Below are 8,024 nucleotides of genomic sequence, written 5' to 3' on the forward strand. Positions count from 1 at the left end.
CGTCGATGTCCCTACAATAACAGACTGGTGTATAAAACTCTTGGATGCATTTTAAAGAGTCTATGCCGCAAACTTTTTATACTTCACAAATCCAGCATTTAATTGATACTGATAATCGCTCATTATTGTCACTTTCGTGAGGAGGTTCGCACCACAGCATTTTAGTTTGAAGGGGGACCGTTAAAGATCGTGACACACATCTCCTGGACATCCTGTAGAATGCAACCCATCAGGTGATGACTTCGAAACTCATGAAGTGTTCCCAATTTTGTGTGCCATATGCATCAAACGTTAAGCCAACTGTCCGTGGGCATGGTATCTTAGGCTGAGACTACTTAAAGGGGCACTTCACTGCTGGCAAAATGGGCTTTCAGAAAAACTTGTCTGACTATATACAGTAGAGAGGCAAAATCATGTTTGAAATTGGTTCTGTCTAGAGTAAACAGAGAAAAAGGCTGTTGTCTTTCCTTTTGCCAAATAGGTAGGAAAACTTCAGCACCCATAATAGACTGGGTATGTTGCCATCAAATGGCACTCCCACCAGTCTGCTATGGATATGCTTACCAGAGTCAAATACCAGCTTTAGTAGGAAATACTTCTTAGCAAAATTTGAGTCTATTGTAGTTATGAAGTAATCAATTTAAACTATTTTCAAATACAAATTTTCAAAACATTATTTTAAAATATTCATACCTTCCTGTAATAATGTATTTGGTAATAATGTATCTTAATGTGTATTTTATAGAGAATTCAAATGAATGGCCAACTGGGCAATTTGTATTAGCTTGGATGTGTCAACCATGTTTACACACATATATATATATATATATATATATATATATATATATATATATATATAATATATATGCATACATTGACTCTCATTATGTCTAAAGCCCAGAAACACACCAAGCTGACAGTCGGCCGTCAGGCATTTTTTGTTCATCGATGTGAGCCAACCCCGCAGTCTGCTTTCGGTGCCACTAATTCGTCGGCGTCAGCTTCCGGGCTTTAAATATCAAAACGCAAAATGTTCTTGTCTCATCATATTCAGTTATGAATAACATTATCATGTAAATAATAACATAAAACAGTGAAATTTCATAAAAAAAAAAAAGTAGTTTGCATCTCATTACTGTCGGTCGCTGAACATATCTATTGTAAACAGTCGTGAAATATTAAATGTTTAGCTACCTACATCTCCCCACACACTCTTTCAATGCTAAAACTTAAGTGTTGCATTGGAATTCGCACTCGCCTTCTTTGATTTGATTGGCCGTCCCAATCATTCTGACAGTTAGACTGTTAGACTACTGAGGCAGACCAGACTAAAAATGTAACTTTTATCACTTTTTGTCATACTAACAACAAACAGGGTGGTGCATAATGGAGTGCAGCAGAGGAGCTTCAAGAATATGAAATATTGGGGGGCACAGTGCCATTTCTAATTATTGGGGGGACGGGTAAACATTGCACAACATTGTTACAAGATAAAGTGTGGTGAAAATCGTGGAAGTTACAAGAAAATGTATGCAAAAATCAAGAAAAGAATAGAAAAAAAAAATATATATAGAATAATCTAGAATTATTATTATTATTATATATATTATAATAAATATTACAACTCTCAAGCCACCACTCACAAAAAAATTATACAATAAAAAAATTCTGATTTTTATTTCTGTCTGTATTTGAGTCTGAATTTAAATCTGCCATGCGTCATGAGTAAATGCCAGCAGGTGACAATGCAGGCAGACCATGTAATCTTTTCTAAACTGATTAGAGAGGAGTTAGTGTTTGCCCTAGTGCGGCCCAGTGTTCACATTAATGAGGGCACACCAGTTGTAGCTTTTTCCCAGACAGAGTTGAGTGGCTTATTAAATGTCTTTTATTTAGATTGAAACTTATTAGGATGCAAATAACTGACCAGGCTTGAGTGGGCCAACTGTGTTCATGCACCTCCATGTGTGCCGGCATTTTGTAAACAGAAGGGCTCAAGGACTTGTAGTTGCTAGGAGAGAGGCCAGCTGATGCTCGCCTCCCACGCATAGAGCAACTGTGTGTTCATCACTGCTGTACTACGATACAGAAGGCCACCAATATTACTTGATTCAATTAGAGAGATCACTAATAAGACTGTTTGTTTTAGGTCAGAATAGACCCACACAGATCTACCTCTTTTGTCAAAGAGCAGACAAATTTCCCCAAACAAATGATGTGTTGATTGTGGCAACATTTGTTACAGTCAACTTCTTTCACAACAGAAAGTTGGATTTAAAGCTATATTGTTTTTTTAATAGAAAAAAAATGACTACAGTGGAGTCAGGCGCATTATTTGCATAAGATATAATGTTTTGAATGGCTAATGCACTTAATCATGATCACTTTGCAATAAAAAAATACATTCCCTTTTTAAAATAACTATAGCTATCTGAACACTAACCCTTTTCCCTACACTCTCAGAAAAAAAGGTACAAAAGCTGTCATTGGAGCAGTACTCTTTCAAAAGGTACACCTTTGTACCTAAAGCATATTAGTACCTAAATGGTATTAGAACCTTTTTAAAGGGTATTGTCCTCGTGATAGCTTTTGTACCATGTTTTTTCTGAGAGGTCCTCATGCCTTTCTAAACCTGTATGACTCTGTTTTGTCCATAAAATTAAAGTCAGTCAGGTCCAAAACAACACTGAACCCCAATAACATTCATTGTATGGAAGACAAAAAAGAAAAGAGAAAAGAAAAAAAAAAGCAAGGTAACACTTTATTTAAGTGTTTGTTACATGTTACATGTAGTTACTGTAGTAATAACTATAAATTATGCATAATTACATGCAACTAACCCTAAACCTAAAGTAAGTACACGTAGTTAATTATTATAACACAGTACTTAAATGCATAATTACACTGTAATACTGACACATTAAAATAAAATGTAACCAAACACACACAGACATTTTTCGAGTTATCACCTTTTGTGTTCCACAGGAGAATGAAAGGTTTTCATACAGGTTTGGAATGACATGAGGTTGAGTAAATTATGACAGAATTTTTATTTTTAGTGTAAACAAAGACATTGTTCTTCATTAACTCATGTTTTTCTTTCACGGTGCATGTTTCTTGGTGAATTTGTGGTTGTTCTGTAAAATACAAACATGAGGATAGAGCATTTTGTTAAGGTGACGCAAACATCTTGCATGCAGCTTCTATTCCAGGTGGCTAACCTTTCCATGTGCATCAATTCTTGTTTGACTTCGTAAACTGTTCGTGACACCGAATTTCTCATTTGACAAAAGGAACTAAAATTATTCCACTCATAAGCCTGTAAAATAATCTTCCTTAAATAAGTCTAAATTACAGAAGACAGGAAGTCAAAAGATTATTGGAGCATGTCACACAGAAAGAGCGAGAAAACGCTGGCATATGCCAAAGCACCTCTTGACAGATAATAAGGTTTCTCTGTGTTAGGAGCCATTACAGGTCAGGACCCCCAGCAGCATGTCATGATGACTTCTAATTGCAATTTATGTAATAAGTGGGAAAGAGATTTAGTAACATGGTCGAAAATGGAGAATAAATGATTAGGGGCTTGGCAGAAATGACAGTTTTCAGTTTAGTACCCCACTCTCACTCTCTCTCTCGCTCTCTCTCTCTTCTCTAGCTGTGGCTCACTCAGCAATTAACTCAACGCCCATTACATCCTCAGTGCTGATCTGACTGACAGAGAAAATGTCTATATTTATAATTATGGAGAGTGGAGTGACTGCTCCATCAAGCCTTTTTGTGACATGAAGGTTTTGACTGATACGGCTGGTGTCAGGTGTGGCATATCGGGGCAGTGGAGGTTGTGCTTTGGTTTGGTTAAAGATGCATTTCACACAATCCAACTATAAAAAAGCGAATATATTTTCCTTATAGTAGGAAAGAAACATATGGTCAATTAGTGGCATAGAGAAAATCAAAATTTTGATATCGATATTTATAGTTATTTTACATGAATATTGGAGAAAAGAAAATTTACCACTATTTACAGCAGTTTGTGTGAATGTGATATACAGGGTTATTATTGTTAACTAAAGATGAAATAAAAATATATATATACAGTACTGTGCAAAAGTCTTAGGCCACAATTAGATGTTGTTTTAGCAATGATATAATGACCATATAAAAATATTTCTCAGTCTTTTTATTAGAATATAACCAGAAAATACAGGACATTTGTATGCAGTATTAAAAAAAAGAAAACAAATCAGAAAAAAATAGCTTTTATTGGCTAAAATGGCAAGTATTTAGTGACCTCCCCTTACACTTGAGCAATGGCAGGAACCTGTCTCTCTCATTTTTTGAATAAATGGAAGAAGTCTATGGAGGTCACACTAAATACTGATTTAAATTTTGTGTACATATTTGCTGTATTTTCTGTTTGTATTGTAATAAAGTGACTGAAAAATAAATATAGATGGTCATTAAAACATTGCTAAAACAACAAAGCTGGTGGCCTAAGACTTTTGCACAGTACATAAAAGCTAATTAAACTATAATAGTATGTAAATAATACTAAAATATGCTGTGACATTAAAGGGTTAGTTAATCCAAAAATGAAAATTCTGTCATTAATTACTCACCCTCATGTCATTCCACACCTGTAAGACACAAATTAAGATATTTTTGATAAAATCCGATGGATCAGTGAGGCCTGCATTGAGAGCAATTTAGACTTTCAAACGCCCAGAAAGGTACTAAAAGCATATTTAAAATAGTTCATGTGACTCAGTGGTTAAACTTTAATGTTATGAAATGACGAGAACACTTTTTGTACACCAAAAAAAACCCCAAAATAACGACTTCATTAAACAATATCTAGTGAAGGGCGATTTTAAAAAACTGCTTCTTGAAGCTTCAAAGCTTTAAAAATCTTTTGTTTCGAATCAGAAGTTGAACCATTGAAATTTCTAAACACTTATGACATAATGAAGCCTCGTTTACTGAAATTATGTGACTTTGGCAGTTTTAAACGCTCCGAACTACTGATTTAAAACAAAAGATTCGTAAAGCTTCAAAGCTTCATGAAGTGGTGTTTTGAAATCACCCATCACTAGATATTGTTCCTGTTCCGAAGATGAATGAAGATCTTACAGGTGTGGAACGACATGATGGTGAGTAATTAAAGACAGAATTTTCATTTTTGGGTGAACTAACCCTTTAATGTACATTAACACACTTAATCACTTTTATGCAACCAAAATCGTACTAAGATTGAGCCAAGCATATAACTGAATGGCACACCAAAGTTCATGAAAGAAGTGAGAAAAAGATACTAATATATTTTGAATAATTATACACTAAACCATATCCACAGAAGAACTAAAGTATCACGAATATTAATAATAATCATTTTTACTTACAATATGCAACACCTTTTATATCGCTATATTATCATCACTTTATATTGCTATATAATATCGCTAATATTATCATCTGGATATATGCGTATATTAATTTAGAAATATTTAGGTAATTCAATTTAAAACAGTTTTTTTAATTCTCTATCAAATCTCAGAATCAAATATTTATCTCCATAACATACAATGTAAAATCACCAGTCATCAAATGGGTTCACATAGAACTGAAATAAACTTGTTATGGCAATCAAAGGGTTAAAGTGGATGCATCAAAGGAAAATACGCATGTCTGATGTGAAACCATTGTTTGGTAAGAGCCACTCATCAATCTTTTGTGAGCCTCTTCAGCCACTGCACCCTCTCTGCATGCTCAATCTCATTCAGTCCTTCATTCACTGACCTTTTGTTATCATTCATTATCTTTTCTGCAGATATCTTCAAAGCTAACAAAACTTACAATTCAAATGATTTGCAATTGGGTGCCTGCTTTCCCATGAAACTGTGCACTATTTGCTAATGCTCAGGTTCATGATGTAGTGGTTTATTCATATGATAAACTAATAAGAATTTTGTATTTATTTATTTATTTGGGCTCTGACAGCTCATCTTTTCAGAACAAACTTTCTTGCACAGGGCCTGTTTATTTAGTATGTGGTCAGCAGGGATGCATATTAAATATCTGGAGAGAAAAAGTCTTCATTTTATTGGCTAATTCTGTTTGTTTTATATTCATTGTGATTGTGACTTTGGCAGCGATTTAAATCCCCACAGCGAAGACGCCTTTTCTGTAATGACACTTCTGAGGACTCTGCAAAAAGGTCCTGTTTATAATGTTGTAGTTTTGCTGGGTGAAATTCAAATAACAATAGGAAGCATATATAACAGGGTATGTAAATGCCAATACCCCGATAGAAGTGTGAAGTAAAGTGTTTTGGGTTGGGCCTGCACATCTATTGTGTTTGTGCAGCATTTAACTGCATCATATTGATTGGTGGAAAGGATATTGAGGGTGAACGAAAATGTAAGGCCTTAAATGCTGTTATTTTCTGTTTGATCAACCAAAATGCATTAGTAAAAGGCACTTACACCTTATTTAGTTAAATAACTGTTAAAGTATTAGTCCACCAGGGTCATTCCAAGCCTGTATGACTTTCTATTTTGAAAAATATTTTGACTGTTTGTGTCCATCTTATTGACTTTCCTTTATGGGCAAAAAAAATACAGACCCCTTTCTCACACAGAAGATAGAAATGCATATCAGGTTTAGAATGGCATGAGGGTGAGTAAATGATGACAGAATACTCTATCCCTTTAAGGCATTGTAAAGGTGCTTGTGGACTGGTGACAGATGCATAACTTCAATTAGATATATGGCTGATTCTTGATTGTATCATATTTGTTTTAGGCTGTTGATGAAATGATGTGGCAAATTGTTTGTGATTTATGTATGTTTGTTTGCAGGTGTGTGCATATTGTGTATCTTCTCTATGCTTTGTCTCTTGTCTACTTCTGGAACCTACGGGACATTTAATTTGAGGCCTTGGGAATCCTCTAGTGACAATGTGCTCACAAAACAGATGTAGAGTCACAGAGCCCTCTGCAGAGCATTTATAAATCTATACGAATTATAATTTATGCACGATGGAACCCAAGTGGAGTGCTGAGAACTTGCATTTGAAATAGAAGGTAAAGTCTGTGCCTTCGAACAATATTTGCAAAACCCCTGGCTCATTGAAGGCTAGAACAACATTCTATTGCCTTTCTATTTCCCTTCTCTTTACTTATGAAAAACAGTGTATGGGGTATATATGTGTGTGTGTATATATGTTATTTCTGCTGCTTTCTTTGCCAGGTCACTTTTGTAAAAGAGATTTTAATCTCAGTGAGTTTTTTAACCTGCACTCTAAAAAATGCTGGGTTAAAAACAACCCAAGTTGGGTTGAAAATGGACAAACCCAGCGATTGGGTTGTTTTAACCCAGCGGTTGGGTTAAATGTTTGCCCAACCTGCTGGGTAGTTTTATTTAAACAAACTATTGTTTAAGAATTGCTATATGGCTGGCTTAAAATGAACCCAAAATAGTTGGGAAATTAAAAACCAGATGCAATTAGAGACAACAATAATAGACAAAAGGTGAATGTTTATTAATAAGCTTTAATATTTTATTAATATAAATGTAATAGTTTAATAGTTTATTAATTTAAATTTATTAATAACCAATTTAAGAAGTGTTTATTGTTTAATAATTATTCATTGAACATTAATAAATGTTCATTTCCAACATACTTTGGGTTAATTTTAATTAAGCAATACAGTATTTTTTAAACAATAGTTGAGTTAAATAAAACTACCCAGCAGGTTGGGCAAACATTTAACCCAACCGCTGGGTTTGTCCATTTTCAACCCAACTTGGGTTGTTTTTAACCCAGCATTTTTTAATGTGGTTAAATAAAGGAATGAATGAATGAATGAATGAATATATATATATATATATATATATATATATATATATATATATATATATATATATATATATATATATATATATATATATATAATCCACATATATATTTATACATGGTGTGAAGTACACCTATTAAAGCAAATTTTTCCTCTCCGTGGATT

The sequence above is a fragment of the Chanodichthys erythropterus genome, chromosome 18 (assembly GCF_024489055.1).
Source record: "Chanodichthys erythropterus isolate Z2021 chromosome 18, ASM2448905v1, whole genome shotgun sequence".
NCBI lineage: Eukaryota > Metazoa > Chordata > Actinopteri > Cypriniformes > Xenocyprididae > Chanodichthys > Chanodichthys erythropterus.